This window comes from Onychomys torridus, chromosome 7 (assembly GCF_903995425.1).
Source record: "Onychomys torridus chromosome 7, mOncTor1.1, whole genome shotgun sequence".
NCBI classification, from domain to species: Eukaryota; Metazoa; Chordata; class Mammalia; order Rodentia; family Cricetidae; genus Onychomys; species Onychomys torridus.
The window spans coordinates 95,931,684-95,950,696 of NC_050449.1; the positions used below are offsets into that span (position 1 = coordinate 95,931,684).

The 19,013-nt window shown below is 50.0% G+C and overlaps 1 protein-coding gene across 2 annotated transcripts in view; it reads left to right on the forward strand.

The window, feature by feature from the left end:
* Positions 1-19,013, forward strand: part of Rab6b (RAB6B, member RAS oncogene family) — a 60,199-nt gene that overhangs the window by 2,774 nt on the left and 38,412 nt on the right. The window lies entirely within an intron of this gene.

Sequence of the window (19,013 nt, forward strand, 5' to 3'; positions counted from 1 at the left end):
CCTGATGTAGCCCTGACCTGTGCACAGTTTTGCATGCTAGCATTCTCTGCAGCCTGTGCTGTGGAGGGAGCCTCCTGAAGTCTGATCCAAACCCTACCCTAGCTCTCCCTTCTTACGTGATCTTGGAGGCCCCTTGCCTTCTATACCAGGGCACTTGAACCGGATGAACTCTGAAACATAGACTTGCCTATCTGAGCTGAGTCTGCTGGTGATGGGGGAGAGAGACACAGACGTCTCCTGACCTCGATTCCTGGCATTGTGGTGGTATCCCTCTAGGCTGGTGGGCATCTCTCTAGGCTGGACTCCAAAGAGGAGTTTCAGGCTTGGAGCAGGGTAAGGAAGATAATCAATCACAGGTAGGCATGAGGCCTTCTGTGGTACCAAGGAGCTGGTTCAAATGGGAAGTCTTTGAATGTCCTCCTTCTGGAACACACCTCCAGCCTGGAAGACAGTGACAGCAGAGTGAATGGTGTCACATGACCTATGGACTGTAGTCTGGCTGGCAGTGCCAGCCCCACATGGGGTGGGATCCTGGGCAGGTGCTGTGGCCCTAGGTTGAGGTATTTCCTTGCATCAGGAAGGCCATGAAGTCCTACTGGTGCTCAAGTAGCTGTGGGGGTCTTCCTGACTAATCCTAACATGGATGGCGATGGTGGGGAACACAAGAGGCTGACACACACCAGACTGGTCTGGGACACTTGATAGCACCCAGAAAAGACAGACAGGAGCAGAGGGGACGTGGACCTACAGGGTTTCTAGCTTCTCCCAGGTTGTCAGAGTCTTCAAGGGCATCTAGACCCCTCACCAGATGCATCTTGGCATGTGTGGTGAGGAGAGAGGGAAGGAAGGGTGGGAAGCTGTCTGCTTTCGCAGGCTGAGGCCAGTAGGCCAGCCTGTGTCTCTGTAGGCCTGAGTGCAAGGTTAGGAGTAGATTTCAGAGAAACCCCCCTTTCCTTAACCCGCTCTGCAGGAAGTGTAGGTGGAGGCACAGGATGTCAAGAGTGGCTCTGAGGGATCTGGATCGCTGGCACCCAGTAGAGACAGACCCCCACTTCCTCCCTCATTAAGGTTTAGGGAGCAGCTGTCCACAGGCTGAACCCTGTTCTCTGCAGCCCCTGCCCCACCCTGACCAGCACACAGCTGCCCTTCACTAGCTTGATGATGTGCCTGCCTGCTGCCCTTCTAGAACCTTCACTTCCTTTCAGCTCCCAGGCCCGTGTTGCCACAAATGGGCACAGCTTGGATTTTTTGTTTTAAATGAGCATTTAAGAAAACAATTGGTCATGTGTTGTCCCATGACCCCCATCTGTTGTCTCAGGCAGCTAAGGATCTTAAGATGTTAACTTTTTGGGGTGCCCAAATTCCAACTGAAGTGGGTGACCTGAGCACTTCTAAAGGACTGTGTCTTAGTCATCTCCTGCTCCCCACCCCCATCTGTGGGCTGTGTGTGCTCACCAAATATCTTGATTTGAGGATGATGACATCCTTGATGTGTGAGATTTGCTGATGGCCTGTCAGCAGATTAGCAGTGGAGGAGTCAAGGCTGCCCTGTGTGGCTTCCCTTCATCCCCAGCATCTGCCGCTTTTTCATGCCAAAACCTCTTACTAGGGACACTTGACAAGTCTTTTTTTCTTCAGAGAACTGAATCATTGTGCCGTGGTCGTGCCCGATCACCTGAGATTCTCAAGAATTCCTAACTCCCTTTATATCTCTGAAGAAATATGGGGGAGCTTCCATCCTACCAAAGGTAGGGAAGGACATGTCAGACCAGAGCAGGTCTCTTGGAGACCTGGACTAAATCACCAAGCTGTTCTATGCCTCACTTGCCCATCTTCCTTTTTCTCTCCTTCTAATGTCCTCTCTCCTTACCCCTCCCTTGAATGCTAGCACAAGAGAGAGAACCTTGGATGCTGGGTACAGACCCAGAACCCTTGATTTTTGTTTGTGGAAGGAAGTGTGTAGGAGAGAATCGCGGGGACACTAAGATGAGCATGTCAGTGTGCTTTCAGTTACTGCAGTGAGACAGCCGAGTCAGGCTAGCTTTGTAAGGAGAGCAGGTTTATTTAGCTCCCACTCTGAAGAGTCAAGGACAGGGTGCTGGCGAGTGGCCCAGTGCCAGTGAGGCTGTCCTAACAGATGACATCACAGTGGGGGGCAGTGATTGTGAGAGCACGAGGTCATATTACCACAGGATGTCAGATAGAGCTTCCTAATCCTGTCCCAGCCAAGCTACAGTGGATCAAAACCCTCTTACTAGGTTTCCTGGCTTATTTATTTGTGTGGAGGGTTGAGTGGGGGCAGGGGATAGGATGGTGGACAAGGGTCGTATATAGGCCTCACTGGCCTTGAACTCCCTGTGTAGCTGAGGATGACCTTGAGCTCTCCCACCTCCACCTCCTGAGTGCCAGGGATTGAATTCAGGGCCTCCTCCAGGCTAGACTAAGCACTCTGTCATCTGAGCTAAGTCCCCTGGCCGCACCTCTTAAAAGACCCACTACAACATGAGGGCCAAACCACATCCAGACCAGAGACTTGAAGGTTAAACTGTATGCAGCACAAGAGGAAAAAATGGCATCAGTTGTGCCAAAGATAGGTACAAGAGAATTTACCAGTAGAGAGAAAAGAAACTCAAGTGTGCTGGCTGTGTGCTGTAGTGATGACCAGCTTTGAATGATAGGATTGTCATGAGTGACAGTCCCTAAATAGTTGTAAATCACTTAAAAATGTAACAAAGTAACTTCCTGTCCTTCCCTTCCACACGGCATCCCAAAAATCGGTCCATGTTGCCCTGACACTGCAGACCGTCCTTGGCAGACCCAAGAGAGGTGTATGCGGCACCCAGCCCGCACTCTCCACCCCGTTCCCCCACTCAGTGTCGGTCTCTGTTGCCAGACATGCAGGGCTGCCAGGTCTCAATATAAAGAATTAAATTGTTGGGCAAAACCGTGGAGGGAACTGAAACGTTAGATAGAACTAGAACGGGAAAAGCCATAAATAGGGATGGACTACTGTCCTGGGCAGTGTGTGTGTGTGTGTGTGTGTGTGTGTGTGTGTGTGTGTGTGTGTCCCCGTCTGTCCATCCGTCCGTCCGTCCGTCCTCCTTTATTGTGTCTCACTGTGCAGAAGGGAAGATGGAGGAAACCTTGGTGGAGGTTACCAGGGAGAAGTACCAGACACGCCCTGAGATGGGCAGCTCTTTTGTTCCAGCCAGAAATACGGGCTGCTGGGAAACGGGGCTCCAGGCAGGGCCTGGGGACTTGAAAGTCCCAAGGGGACTAAGAATGGCAGACAGTCTTTGTGTCTAGAACCAGAGAAAGGATGGATGCTAGTTCAATTCTCAGGGCCCCTGAGGAGGTCTATATTATATGCCTGGGCTGCAAAAGTCAAATTTTCTTCTTTATGTCTATAACTTTGCTTGAAACTAAGAAGGATCATTTTAAAAAATAAAATTCTTGTTGCCATGAGTACTTTTTATCACTTTAATAATGTAGTTTATTTTTAGTAGAAAAACATATTTATCCTGTTCTCTTGGTAACAAGACCAGTGGGATCTCAGGGTAACTGGGGCTACGTACCTTGGCCTGGCACTGTCTCCAGGGGGTGGCACACCCACGGGATAGGCCTGAATCCTGAAGGATATAGATGATAGTGGATCCCTGAGCTCAGAATATATTTCCTTAAAGTGGTCTCCAAGAGGGCTGGAGAGATTGCTCAGCCATTAAAGGCTAGGCTCGCAACCAAAACTAAAGTGGTCTCTACGAAATACATAGAAAGGCTGTCTATGTCCCTCCCCTGTTAACCTCAGGTGGTTCCAGGTACCTCAGGTCGGTCTGCCTCAGGCTCTCCGGGAGCACTTTGTACTTTCCTGGTCACCCCATGACAGACATGCAGTAATAATCATTTTGCAGTTCATGAGGCCGTGGCTGGAGAGAGCTGCTCCTGCCTCCTATTAGTGTAGCAAAATTAGAATTTGGAGCTGGGGCTGGAGGGGTAGCTGACTGAGTTAAGGGGGTGCTTGCCTTGCAAGCATGAAGAACTTTTATGATCCCCTAAAACTCACATTAAAAAGTGGGGTGTGGCTGGGCAGTGGTGGCACACACCTTTAACTCCAGCACTCAGGAAGCAGAGGCAGGTGGATCTCTGTGAGTTAGAGGCCAGCCTGGGCTACCAATCGAGTTCCCGGACAGCCAGGGCTGTTACACAGAGAAACCCTGTCTTGAAAGACAAACTAACAAACAAAACACAAACAAGAAAAAAGTGGGGTGTGGTGACAGATGCTTGTAATTCCAGCACTGGGGAGGTAGAGGCAGGTGTATCCCCGTGGCTCAGTAGCTAGCCAACATAGTCTAGTAGGTGAGCCCCAGGCCAATGAAAGACTGTCTCAAAAGGGGGGGGGGGTATGTCTGAGGAATGATACCTAAGGATTCCTCTGACCTTCTCTCTCTCTCTCTCTCTCTCTCTCTCTCTCTCTCTCTCTCTCTCTCACACACACACACACACACACACACACACACACACACACACACACACTACATAAGCATTTAGACCATGTCGTTGTCAAAGTCAGGCCTTGGCCCAGGAGCAGGGACAGAAGAACATTGAGGTCTTAGATGCATGAGGTCTGCCGTAAATGACTCAGAACATCAGTGCCAAACATGTGCTGAAGAGGAACCAGCATATCCCTGTACTGAGCGGGCCATGAAAGGTGTTGGAGCCCAGCACAGGAAGGACGGGCCTTTAAGAAGTAGGCACAGTCTCCATGAAGGAGGCTGATGGCTCTGGCATTGTAGGGCAGGCTGCACTTCGTCTCCCCAAACAGTGAATTCCTTACTTGGGATGATTTGCAGGGGGCCAGCAGAGAATCAACCTTCAACCTACTGCTGGGGACTCACTGACCAGGGTGTAGCCGGGAACCAGTTTCCAACAAGGGATAAACCAGTCACAGTGTCTTGTTAAACCGCCTGCTGTGGACTGCGTGCCTGGGTGTACAGTGTCCTGGAGACACAGATGTTATCTGTCACCAGTTGGTGGTGTTAAATGAGGCCCTTCTCCACGGTGGCCCCCAAGGCTCCTGGGTGGGGTGGCTTCTGGGTGGGCCAGTGGAGTTCAAACTCTCCTTCTTGTAATTCTGTGCTGGCACCGAGCATGATGCCAGGCATTATAAGGCTTCAGCCTGGAGGTGAGCGTGCTGTTGGCATGAGGGGCTGCAGGGGTGGCGGTTCTGGTTAGGATCAGGGGTTAGCCACCTCCACTCTGGCTCCACTCTCCAGATGTGTTTGGTCCAGCCTCTGTGTCCTGTCGCCAGAAGGCATTTCTTCCACAAATGGATGGCCTAAGATGAAGGCACCCAGGGCTCAGATAAGGAAAGAGCCAGAACCAAGGCGGGTGTTAGTGCCCCTGCCCAAGCTCCTGTTCCAGCCATCATTATGTCAGACCTGCCGAGTGTTGGGCTTCTGCTCCAGCTCAGCCCTCACTGTCTGGATGGTGTCTGGGGTGCAGTAGGACCATGCATGCTCACTTTCCTCAGTTCATGACCTTGCTGGAATTTCACGAAGATCGAATGTGTGAGTGCACAGCTCGTGGTTAATGCTCAGGTGCCAGCTGGCTTTGTTAATAAAGTCGTGACAGAAGCTCCCTCCTCCCCTGCCTCCTTGCAGCTGTTAGGAAAGGAGTATAGGTGTGTGGAGCATCTCTTCAGGTAAGCTGCGGCCCACAGCCTCGGGTTGACACAGTTGCTCATCCCATTGGACAGCTGAAGAAAAGGAGGCTTTGAGAGGAGGAGGAGAAGGCGTCTGTGTACCCAATAGAGCCCAAAGGCAGCCTCTACTCAGCGAGAAAGAGACCTGGGCCTCTGGCTTAGGGTCTGCTCCTGCTCATCCCTCCTCAGTGGCAGGAGGTGGCTCTGACTCACCAGCCTGCCCCCCCCAAGGGCCACAAAAGCCCCTCCTGGGAAGATCACTGTGTCTTCCCCAAAGAACTGCAGGGGCAGAAGCTGTGTGTGGTGTGACTGGAGGCATGTGGACTGCTCAGAGCAGCATGTGGCCTAAGGTAAGTGGAAAGAAACCCCAGTCATTATAAATAGGAAGCATTACATACAGAAGCAAGGCTGTGGCCATGCTGTGCCTGAGGGAGCCATCGAAGGTTCTCAGAGGTTTTAGAGAGAGAGGGAAAGCACCTGCAGGCATGGAGATGCAGGGGACAGAGGGCCCCACTGTGCCAAGGCAGCAGAAGGCCTGGGGCTTCTGGAGAGCTGGGTCTGATTCAGGGCTGCTGGACCCTGGTGGCCTTCCGGTGTGGGAGAGCAGCCGATGTAGGGATTGAGCCTACAGAACCTACAGAAGATGGCAGAGCCAGACCACGGAGGCTTGGCCAGAGGAGGCCCATGCTCATGGATTAGGAGGAAAGGCAGAATGTGGCCTCCTTTGAAGATCCAAGTGACTGAACTTAGGTCAGACAGAGGACGGGTAGAGCACGGAGTGGGCTCTGGGAGGCAGAAGTTCTCTGCCGAGCTCTGGCCTGCTCAGTTGGGTGGGAATTTTCTCTCGGTTTGGTCTGCAGAGAAGAGCCTCAGGATAGTGAAAGACACCGGGGAGGACGGTGTCTCCCCACACGGCCCCCAGATGTCCCCGACCCAGCTGTCTCGAGCTCCTCTATCTAGCTACCTTGCCTCCACAGTAGCCTGGGGCCCCTGGCTGCTTTGACCTTGGGGGTAGGGGTGTTCCAGGCTGCATGGTCCTTCCAGACTCTTCCTTCTGCCGGCTGCATGGGCAGATGCGGCACATGGTGAGCAGTGGGTATTGGCCCTCTTGATGAGCCCCTGTCAGTCTCCCCCCCCCCCCACCCCGGGCTCCGTTCCTCCTCTGCGGGGCACTTGCCTCCCATTTCCTTTGCTTCCTCCTCTGCTGCTGTCTCTCCTTCAAGATTTCGAGAGCTGAGAGGACAGCACAGGTGAAGAGAAAGTGCTCTCCCCTGTGTAGGAGATAGAAACCTAATCTTAAACTGGCTGCTCCAAAAGCTAGGGTTGAGAGCCAGGAGCCTGAGTGGAGGCAGAGGACTGTCTCTCTTGAACCTGCCCCTAACTGGGACAGAGCAGCCTGTTGGGATCAGCTGGGGACTGGTTTTCAACCTTGATGACTTATGACCTTTGCTCCCTGCCCTTCCTATCTTGGCAGTTTTCCAGTGCAATGGAACACCACCTGGTATAGCTTTGGCAGAGTGGATGTAGCCCTGGGACATCCTGGGACAGGCAGGGGTTGAGAGCTAGAGACCCGTCCCTGGTTCGGGAATAGATTGCTGTCACGGTGACCGGTGCACCAGGGCCAAGTCCCAAGGGACAGGCAGGTTAAAACTTCTGGCTAACTCTGAGAGAGGGAGGGAGACGTTCCACCTTGACCCTGTGATGAGCAGAAAGTAGGACTTAGGACAGAGCACTGGAGACATTTAAAACACATTTCTCTCTCCCCACCCCCACCCCCAGTGTCGAGTATGGTGAGCAGGCCAGGAGGGAGCCACAGGTGTAGCCAGAGGAAAGAGAGACCAAGGATGTGCTGAGTCAGGGAAGATGTGCGTGCTGGTCTCCCTGAGGCTTCCAGAACCAGATACTTAGCAGCTCTTAGTGATGGTACTGTCCATCCCAGGGTTCTGACCAAGTCCAGTCAAAGGCTAGAGGTTCTGTCAAACTGCCTGGTTCTTGGGCATAGGACGTTGTGGCTGTGAAGGACAAGAAGGGGACTGTATCCCAGGGGAGCAGCGGGGGGGGGTGGGGGGGGGGAAGAAAGATTCTGGCTGTGCTTGCTGGGGGACCTCCCTCAGCCCCTCTGTCCCAGGGCTTCCCGCTGAGCTCCACCTCTTCCTCCCCCAGGGGTTTTTACTGCCCTACAGGTTAACACTTATCCGATCTGGTAAATAAAGTCACACCTAGGGACTGAGCTCTCTGCTGGCTTCTTCTCTTTCTGTAGAGAGCACTCCCAGGAAGGGCTTCATTTCAGGGCAAACCACTCCCAAATTATTTTTCAGTTCTTAACACATCCTACACGCAGCCCTAGGGTCTGTGTGTTCTTGATTCTATTCATCGAGTTTCCTCCCCTTCCCCCACACCCCACCTTAGTACTGCAGGCCACTGCCCAGATGAGCAGGAGGCCTGACAGGAAAGGCGCCTGGCCAGCCTCCTGTCCTGGTCCTTTCCTACCCACATCAGAAAATGGCAGAGCCCCACATGTGGGGCCAGGAAAACTTGGCTCTTCTCCAGCTCTGGGACAGAACGGCTGCCAGAGCTGGCCTTGTCTGGGGTCTGCTGTCTGGGGGTCCCGAATGTGGTGTGGGGGTGCTGGACAGAGGTGTGCACCAGCGCCTGGACCAGTAGACACTACTGAGCAGCCCTCCATTCTGCCTTCAAGCCTTCAGCAGGCTGGGAGAGATGTCCCAAGCTAGGCAACCCGCAAGGTGTTGTTCCAGGGGGTCAGCCCAGGTCACAGCAGTGGGAGGGGGAGGGAAAGGCAGCCCCTCTTGTGAGCCCGTCACTGTGAGTCCTGTCTTCTCAAATATCCTTCCCCTGAGTGCAGATGGAACTCTGTGACTTGCTGCTAGCCCATACAGTACAGTGAAGGTAGCCAGAGGTCACTCATTGACTTGAGTCATGTTATTGGGGAAGGTAACGGGATAGTTTGTCCCTTGACTATTTCTTTTTATTTATTAATTAAAATGTAGTTTTTGAAAATGTCATACATCTATTCAGTGTGTTTTGATCATATCCATCCCTTATTTTCCCCACTCCACTTCCCCCAGGGGACCACGCCAGCTGTCTTTCCCACTCTTCTCTCCACCATGTATTTTGAGGCAGGGTCTCTCAATGAACCTAGAGTCACTGATTGGCTAGATTACCTGTTCAGTGAGCATTGGGAATTCTCCTGCCTCCAGTGCTAAGATTTACAGGCGCGTGCTGCCTTAAAAAACAGCATGTGGCTTTTCACATGGGAGCTGGGGATCTGAACTCAGGTCCTCACGCTTGTGTGGCAAGCCCGTCACCCACTGAGCCGTCTCCTGAACCCCTCTTGATTGTTTTGTTAGAAAACCATTCCTCCATGCCTCACAGAAATAAGCTGCCAGACTGCGCATATGCGTGTGTGGAGAGAGTGACCTTGGGGCTGGGGCTTGGCCTCTAAGAAGAAAGTGCAGCCACCAGCCAGCAAGAGAATGAGACTTCAGTCCCACAACCGTGAGGACCCAAATTCTTGTCTTCAACTTCATAAGTTTGGAGGAGGATTCTAACTTTAGAAAATAAATGCAGCCTCGCAGACACCTTGTTTGTGACCTCGTGAGACGTAGTAATTGTTACACAGCAACAGATCGCTTACACAGAGGAGAGAGATTTTTTTTTCAGGCAGGGAATGTCTTTATCAGAGGAGGCGTGGAGTTCTCAGGAGGGATCCGTGATCTGCTCTGGGTTAAGCACCTGCCCAGGCCTAACCTATGAAGCCCTGTTCTTCATGTGACCCCAGATAAACCTTGACTCCTGGAGTTTTCCTCTGCCACATGCAGGGCTAGAACATTCTGTAGGCCCTTCTTGCCATGCCCTTGTATTCTGAGGCCACTCTGATGGATGGCTCTCCTGGAAGCCAGGCTGCCACACTTCATTGTCCTCTAAGCTCTCTACTGACCCTTGGCACTTCCTGTTGTGTGTTTCCACTGGGGTCTTAGCCATAAGAGTCTCCCTGGCCTGGTGACACATTGGTGACCTTGTAGGTTCACCTCAGCAGCAAGGACAGGAGTAAAAAGATCAACTTCTGAGGGCAAGCTCTCAGTTGTGCATTGGAAGAGAACAGTGCCTGGCTGTGGCCCTGGTGCTGTGTCTGTTACACAGGTGGCCCTTCTCCGGCTTCACATCTCTCTGATATGTGAAGGGTAGCATGGTAGCCTGGAAAACCAGGTCGCTCTCAGTTTCCATGGGAACCAGGAAGGGAGATGCTTCTGGGTGACCTACCTCTCTGGGCCCCAGCTTCTCTTCCTGCCCTCTGCAGATCCTCATACAGCTTCTCACCTTATTGCTGGCCCAGGAGAAACATTGGTTCTGAACCATCAGCTCCAGAGTCTTCTGTGACTTCCAACATTATGGGGCTGCTTTTGCGAAGGGCTCCTTAGAGGCCTAGAGCTTTCAGTGCGGGGGCGAGAGTCTGAACGTTGCCCTGGTTCCTCTGCTTCCTTGTCTAGTCTGGTGCCTGACCAGCAACCGTCTGCTCCACAAAAGCTGGAGGCACAGTGGTCCTGCCTGCATTCCAGATGCCTCATGGTCACTCACAGGTGACCTGCCTGAGGTGAGCAGTGTGTTTTCTTCTTGGAGACAACAGTCTTCATGGTACTTCAGCAGGAGACCTGCCCCTGTGCAAGTGTCTTTACATATGTCTAAGGAGCAGGAGGGTGGTTGGTTTGGGCCTAATGAGAGGTTAGAAGTTTCACTCTTTTGTTCCCCTTTCCAGCGGGCTTGAGGGGAACAGGGCTGGGCCCCTGTCCATCTTCTCCTGAGCCAGAAGTAAGGGGAAAAGCTGTGTGAGAGTCTGCAGAAGACAGGAAGAGAGGCTGGGGCCCACAAAAGCAGCACCGGAAGCAGCCCCCTGTTCTCATGGAGACTAAGAGCATCCTGGTGTGCCAGTTGGCACCATGCTACCCAGCCCAAGAGTTCCTCTGAGAAGGGGATGGACTTCTGGGAAGATGCCTGCCAGCACTGGTCACCGGCAGGTCTCTCCCACACTCCTGAGCGAGCCTGATTCCATTGTGCTAAAGCTTTGACCCTAGTGTTGGGACCTGTAGGTTATTACAAGTCTCTTTGACGACTCAGGGAACACAGCCTTGCCTCTCGGCACTCTGTGCGCCATCTTGTCACCTGACCTTTTTTTTTTATTATTATTACTGAGGCTTTTAACATCCACACCACTGGCCTTGGGAAGAAAAGGATGAGCATGTCCATTAGTTTACCAAACTCATGGCTGGATGAATCAAGACATCCTGTTAGATAAGCTCTCAAATTACATTAACAGGAGCCTTTTCAAGAGATAGGGGGCAATGGGAATGTAACATGCACATCTCCCTTCTCTGCAGCCTGTTTGTATTGATGGCAGAATCTGCAGCTACTCAGATGCATGGACACAGTTGGCCTGTAGTGTCTGGCTGGACTTGGACTGAGCCTCAGAGCAGTTGAGTGGGTGTACATTTGCCTACTCTAGAGTGGCTTTCCTGGGAAGCGAAGGGTTGCTGTGTGTGCCGTGGATGGGAACCTGTCAGTGCCGTGTGTCTGGCATTCAGAAGTCTTTCCTTGGCCCTACATGGAAGACGCCATACCTTTCTGAGTTGCTGTGAGTGTTTGATACCACCCTGAGAGGCAGAAAGGATTCAGACCTGGATAGGCTGGCTGGAGTAGTTCTGCCAAATGTGGTAGGGTGCCAAGGCCTCAAGAGGGTCTTAGAAACCCTACAGGTGGTATTCTTGACCATCAGTCCTAACAGCAAAAAGCCCAGGAAAGCCAAGGCATTTCCACGCAGACCTGTTGTATTGACCATGGATGTACACACACCTGTATATGTACATACAACATGCATCTCAAGTATGTACACATCAGTGGGAACCTGTAATAAGAAGAGCTCACAGCAACCTCTGAGCCTACCCAATTCTGTTCCTCCATGAGGCTTGAATAGATGTGTAGTAACATTTCAGTTTCTTAGAGAAATCTCACCAGGGGCTGTGTTAACCCCACCAGTTGAGAAGAAGGCCACTGCCACAATTTAAAGTCAAATGTGAAACAAGCTTTAATTAAATCCTGGCCAGGTGGGTGGGCTCTGGCTAGGTCCACACCCAGGTTCCTGGGAAATGGCTCAGAATCAAGTATGGCAAGGGCTTGAGAAGGAAAGCCCAGAATTCACTGCATTTCCCATCAGGTCCAATCAGGGGCAAGCATATATCCTGACATATATCCTGCCTGCATACCTCCCGCCCACATGTGATCGAGCACATCCATCTGGTGCTGATGGGTCAAACAAACTTGTTTAGGGGAGGGAAAACATGTGGCTTGTTATCTCCCATAAACAGTAGCCACCAGCATTTCAGGAAGTATCTGTCCTTGGGCAAGGGACTTGCAGATCAGAGGTGTTTTTGTGGATCTCTTAGGCATAGTAATTAAACCTTAAAATGTATCATTGGCTCTCAAGATGCTCAGTGGTTCAGAGTGTGAATGATTCTTTCAGAGGACCCAAGTTTGGTTCCCAGCACTCACATTGGGTGGTTTATAACTACTTGTAACGCCAACTCCAGGGGTTCCGAGACCCCTCTCTGTCCTCCTCAGCCATTGGCTCTCATTATGTGCACATATCCCCTGACACACACACATGAACGCGTACTTAAAATCTTAAAAAAAATTTCATATTCACCAGCACATTTGTTTAACCAGAATACACCATTTCCTGAATATGCTGGGTATCTCAGAGACATGTATCTACATATAACTAAAATAATACTTTCCCCTTTGTTTTTTAGGCCTATAAAAAGTTACAGAACTAATGTAAAGACTTCCTTCCCATTTGCCTTTTACCCAGGACCCCATTTTCTAAATTTTCACTACTCTCATAGAATTCTCACTGTTGTGAGATAGATTATATGTGTGAGGAAGACGAACCCCAGAGAAGGTGGTAACTAACATAAGGTCACACAGCAAGCCAGAGGCAGAGGCAAGATTAAAACCCAGGCCTGCCAGTCCTTAAAACAGCTTTGCTGACGACAAGGCTGTGTGAAGCTGTAGAGGCCTCGCCTGCCCTTCGTCTCTTTTCTTGTACACTAGATCTACCAGCAGTGAACTATCTCGGCATTTGTCCGTCTGTATTTCACTTTCATTTTTGAAATATTTTTTCCTGGGAATAGAATCTGGGGCTGATAATATTTCAAAGATGCCACTTCCTCAGCATGTGATCACAGCTGGAGTCCTAGGCCAGAGGTCCAACTCTGGAGGTTCCAACGTATCAGGTCCCTGTCACTTACTCCAAAGAAAGCCGGTGGGCATAATGGCTAAAGGACAGGGAAGGGTTTTAATGAACACGGCAGCTATGCTGAGAAGCAAACGCCATTCAGCATTTGCGGTCCCTCTTCTGGGAACTGACTCCGGCTTTTCGGTTTAAACAGAGGAAAGAGTGTGACGGGGTGAGAGGCATGCCTAAGTAAGCAGTCTTGGTTAAACTGGTCAGTTCCAGTTCTGCTAGGTAGGTAGCTGAAGTCCTTGCTTGAAGGGGCAAGCCAGAACATCGTGAGGTCTGACAGGAAGGAGCTTTTATCTGCATGCTTTCCCCGCTGGAAGGGGAATGAGGTAAATCAGCTATCACTGATTTTGCACAGACCTTCCTTGAATGACTAACATGCTGTGTGCAGAGCTAAGCAGCAGCCTGGACCTAAGTTGTTGGTTTGAGACAGGGTCTCACTAGGTAGTAGAAACTGGCCTGTCACTATGTAATAGAAACCGGCCTGCTTCTGTCTCCTGAGTGCTGGGATTAAAGAGGGGCACCCAGCTTTGACCCTAACTTTAGGACCAAAGAGAAAAATGTGGGATGAAGGCCTTTCTCCTGCTGTTACCACCTCGTGGGCCCAGGGAGGACCCGTGCTTTCAGTAAAAGTAGTTTCCAAGCACCTGTTGTGTCATTTCAGAGTAACACGGATTTTTCTTACAATCCTCTCAGGCTTATTGTTATTTTTGTTTAGACCCTCACAATCTTCAGAGGGACTTAAATGGCAAAAGTCTTAGTGTTCGCCCATGCCCTGTCCAGGGCCACTGTTCTCTTGTGACACTCCACATTTCCACCCAGCATCATTTCCCTTATTCCTGAAGAATTCCCAGTAACAGTTTTTGCCATGAGGAGTTGCGAGGGACAAATTCTGTTAGCTTTTGTATGTTTCTAAATAAATAAATAACTTAATAAAATTAACCTCTTTATCTTGCCTTTACTTTGAAAGATGCTGTCCCTGGGGATAGAATTCTAAGTTAATACCTAGTGTAAGTTTTCCCGTCAGAACTTTATACACACTTACTCCAATCTCCCTCCCTCCCTCCCTCCCTCCCTCTCTCTCTCTCTCTCTCTCTCTCTCTCTCTCTCTCTCTCTCTCTCTCAACCATAGGGCTGAGAATTGAACCAGGCCCAGTGCACACTAAACCCTCCATTGTCTTCTTGCTGGTTCACTTTAGAGAGAGCTCTGCTGACCCCTTATCCTCTGGTTCTTGGTACATAAAGAATCCCCCACCCTCCCACCAACAGCCCCTACCTATGTCTACTTTTAGAGTTTTCTGCTAACCTCTGCCTATATGTAGCCTGGCAGTGGTTCTTCTCGGTGGATGTTTAGTGAACTCTTTTCTTCTTTCCCTTTTTTTCCCCTGCCTCTGTCTCTCCGTCAGCCTTTACTCACATATGTGGAAGACCACTTGACATTGTCCCACAGTTCACTGGTATTCTCATCATTTTTACCTCCCCTTGTCCCCCACACTCTCTCATCTTAGAATGTGTTTATCACTGATCTCAAGTGCACTGCTGTTTCCTTCTGTGACGGGTAATCATCTCTGACATTGTAGTTTTTAACTTCTGGAAGTTTGATTTATGTCTTTAAAAACACATTCCTTGTCTCTATTTAATTTTTGAACATATGGAATATAGTTATAATACTCTCATAGTGTCTATCTGCTAATTCTAGTGTGTTGGTTTGTGTTTCGTTTCAACAGATTTTTTTCCCTCTCTCCTTTTTATGTTCCTGTTTTCAGTCTTCTTTATATGTCTGGTGATTTTTTAAAAAAGATTTTTATTTCTTATGTGTATAGGTGTTTTGCCTGCATGTATGTCTGTGTACCACATGTGTGCCCAGTGCCCAGATAGGCTGGAAAATGGCATGGAATCCCTAGAGTTACATATAGTTGTGAACTACTATGTGGTTGCTGGGAATTGAACCCAGGTCTCCTGGAAGAGCAGCCAGTGCTCTTAACCTCTGAGTCATCTCTCCAGCCTCTCCTGGGGATTTTTTTAATTGGGTGTCAGATACCATGAACTTGGCGTTATTGGGCACTGCATAGTTTTGTATTCCTATAAATATTCTGAACATTTGTTAGTTAGGTCCTAAGCAACACTCAGTGAATTGCAGCCCACTTTGAGCACAGCCCTTCTGAGGTCTCCCCCACAGTCCTTCAGGTGATAAGCATTCCATGGTGACTGGTGGGGACAGGGGTTGTCACCAACCCTGTGTAGGCACCAGACACGGTTTCCTCTGATCTGGAGGGAGTTATTCCTCTGCCCCAACTAGTTTCTCCACACCCTGGCTGCTCAGCACTCAACTTGAGACATGAGAGACCTTCGGAGATGCTACAGTTTTCTCTCTGGGCTTCCTCTCTGGAACTCTGTCTTGTTGACTCTATTTTAACTTCCTCTAGGCTCTCGGTTCCCTCCCCTCCACCTAGGGGTGCACCAAGTTCCCCCGACTCTCAAGGCGTCGTCTGCGGGGTACATGGCATTTGTTTCACATCTCTCTGGGACCGCCATTTCCCAGAAGCCATTATGTTAAACTGTTGTTTTCTGCATTTGTCTGTCGTTTGGATGAGATGACTTACCTGGTCTCTCTTGACTAGAGACTGAAGTCCCTGGATCCTGGGTTTCTCATATCTTCATTGTTTGTCAGGATGCTGACCTGAACCCATGACTCTGAAGGCTGACTTGGTCTGGTCATCGGCCTTGGTTTTTGGTAGTCATGGCATGCAGTTAATTGTACAAGTGTACATATATATGTTGGTTCTTTGAGTAGCTGGCTATATAATTTCTGCACTTCAGACCCTTTTCTAAATTTTTCTGGAGCACAGCTCATAAAAACCATCTCAGTTTCACACCCGGTTTGGTTTTTCTCACGTGAGTAGAGTGGTACCCTCTATCTGTCTCATGTCTCCTGCTCCCGTTACCCGTGGCCAGTTGAAAGAAGTAGGGTTAACACGGTACAGTAGAGTACTTTGAGTGCGGGTGGTGTGATATTTGTGTAACTTTAATAATAGTGAATTGCTATACTTGTAATATTATGTTATGATTATTATCAATCTCATACACTACTTTAGAAATTAAACATCATGAGTGTATATGCATAAGATGCAACATAGTTTATATAGGGCCTGGTGCTATCTGTGACTACAGGAACGCTCAGGTTGTAGAATGAATACCCTGTGGATAAGTGAGGGTTGCTATGCCATCAATCTTCTTTTTTTTTTTTGGTTTTTTGAGACAGGGTTTCTCTGTGTAGCTTTGCGCCTTTCCTGGATCTCTCTCTCTGTAGATCAGGCTGGCCTCGAACTCACAGAGATCCGCCTGGCTCTGCCTCCCGAGTGCTGGGATTAAAGGCGTGCGCCACCACCGCCCGGCTACCATGAATCTTATAACTGGTCCTGCTGTGCTTTTTCAGCTTTGGCTGCCAGGGAAGATGGGGAGGCCCCCATCTGGGGAAGCGATTGTGAAATGTATTTTGAGAAACCAACTTTGCTCAGACATTGTCTTTTTACTGACCTACCTTTTTGCCTTCCTGAATTTGTAATTGTAAGCAAGAGAGCTAATGGCCCAGTCCAGCTGACTTGAGCACTGGAAGAGTGATTGACAGTTCAGGGCAGACAGTCAAAGGCTCGGCCTTGAAGCAGTAGCCTGAGTCCCATAGGAGTGCTGTTGGGGAGACTCAGTTCAACTGCTGGGTACTGGCAAGTGCTAAAGCCTACCCTCCCACAGTGGCGGCTGCCTCTGAATGCAGAATCCAGATTGCAGTGAGTTCTCCATCTTTCTAGGTTCACACCCATCCCCTGGTAGAGTCTTGTGTGCGTATCTGAAGGGAGAAGGCTACTGTGTGCCTCCATGTATTGCAAGGTGGGTCTTCTCCATTGGAGAGGCAAGCTGAAGCTTCCCCAAACAGTGGACATCCACAGGGATTGGGAAGTTGTTCAGTTTTATTAATAGGAAGGTACAGTATTCTGACGTGCCTTTCAACAATTACATGTCCAAATATTATTTTTGAGAGTTATGAACAATCTTTTTGACAAAGAGGATGAGTTACCTGAGTAACTAAATAAGGACAGGTACTCCTGGCAGTCCTGAGCCAGAGAATACACCTGCTACCTCCATGCCAACTCCCACCAGCTCCCCTCTGCCTTCCCACCGCAGTAGACAGCCAGATTCCAGGTCCTCCCTTTGGCTTCAGGGCTCTGGGCTGGATAAAGGGAAGTGGGGCATGAGTAAGGTTTGAAGCCCTGGGGTAAGAGGATTCTGCCCACAGAAAGAGCCCTTCTAGAACTTCCATCCTGCGGTATATCAAAGTAGATCCAGATCTTAAAGACCATTTGGCTCAGCCGCATTGGACTACCAATAAGCCCAGGCAAAGCCAAGACACGTTTGGGTGGCACATTGGCAAACTTGTTGGTCATGTCACTGCCTTAGTCCTCCATCATTTGACAGTTAGCTCTGGATATAGCCCCAGCTGCGTCTTGATGGTTGAGCAGGTCACTGTTCTTTCAGTGGACCTCTCTCATGAACGGTGCCTTCCTTGGTTCCAGACTCTTGGCCCAAATCTAGTCCTCTGCAGTGTTTCTGTAAAAATGTCCTGGGCTCTGGCATTCGAGTCTGTTCTAGGACATAGTGTCTGTATTGCACTGTCCAGAGGCCTCTACTGCAGAGCCACCTTCGGGCAAGCCTGTCCGGTGTTCCCAGTAATGGCTTCCCTTCCTCAGCCCTCAGCAGTCCGGTGTCTCCTTTCCCTTTTATTGCCCAAGTCTGCCATTAACTGAGTCCTACAGCTACCGTTCTTCCAGCCCAAACCTGGTGGCCTCCTGACTTCAGGCGATAGAAGTTGGAGTCGGGCTCCATGTCATTCCCTGACCTTGAACTGGAAAAGCCTCAGGTCAGAGCTTGAGACTGTTTGCTTCCTGGTTATGGCCTGAGGCTGGCCCTAAATTTTAATGTTTAAGGTTTAAGACGTGGGGTGTTCCTGTAGCTGATACACCCCAAATCATTCTGTCTCATAGTGGAATTGGCCAGGACAAATGCCCCAAGGGTCTCCTTGGGACTGGGGAAGAAAAGGAAATTTCGGTTAGGTCTGGCTGAGAAGGGATGATTTCCAGTGTCCTGGAATCTCTTGAGGTAGGGAAAGGAGGGGCCAAGTCCAAGACTACAGTGTAAGTTCCCAGGCTTTGGAGAGTGAAGGAAGGAAGCTGGGATGTGATGTACTGTCTAGTAGCCTGTGGACTGGACTCACCCTGCTGGAGACTAGGTCTCCTGCACTCGCCTTATAACCCAAGTTTGTACCTTTGACTGACATCTCCCCACTTCCCCCACCCTGCGCCCCCTGCAACCATTTGGTCCTCACTGTGCACTGTTTCTGAAGATTGAACGTTCAGGTGGAACCACATGGCTGTGTATATGTGTGCCTGTGGTGTGTGAGTGTGTGTATGTGTGTGTGGTGCAAGTGTATGCATGCATGGTGTGTATATGTGGTGTATGCATGTGGGGTGTGTGTATTTGTGCATGTGAACATGTGAGCATTGTGTGTGTGTGTGTGTGTGTGTGTGTGTGTGTGTGTGTGTGCGTGTGTGTGTGTGCATGTGGCACCCAGAGGTTGATGTCAGGTATCTTCTCCGATTGCTCCTCACCTTATGTATTGAAGTAGGGATTCTCACTTGAACCGGAGTTCTTTGGCTCAGCTCCTCTAGGCAGCTTGCTCCAGGGATAATCTGTCTCCAGCTCCTGGATGCTATGATCACAGGTGGCATCTATGTGGGTGCTGGGGACTAGAGCACCAACCCTCACACTGTAAAGCGAGTGCTTCCCCTACCAAGTAATCTGCCCAGCCTCCCAGGTACCTTTTGTGTAATAACAATACTTAGGATTTGCCAGACGCAGAAAGGTAGCAGTGTTGTGATGAGTACATTAGACTAACTGCCATATCATTTCATAATGCATATGCCTACTATCTGTATCTGTAGAGAGAGGGAG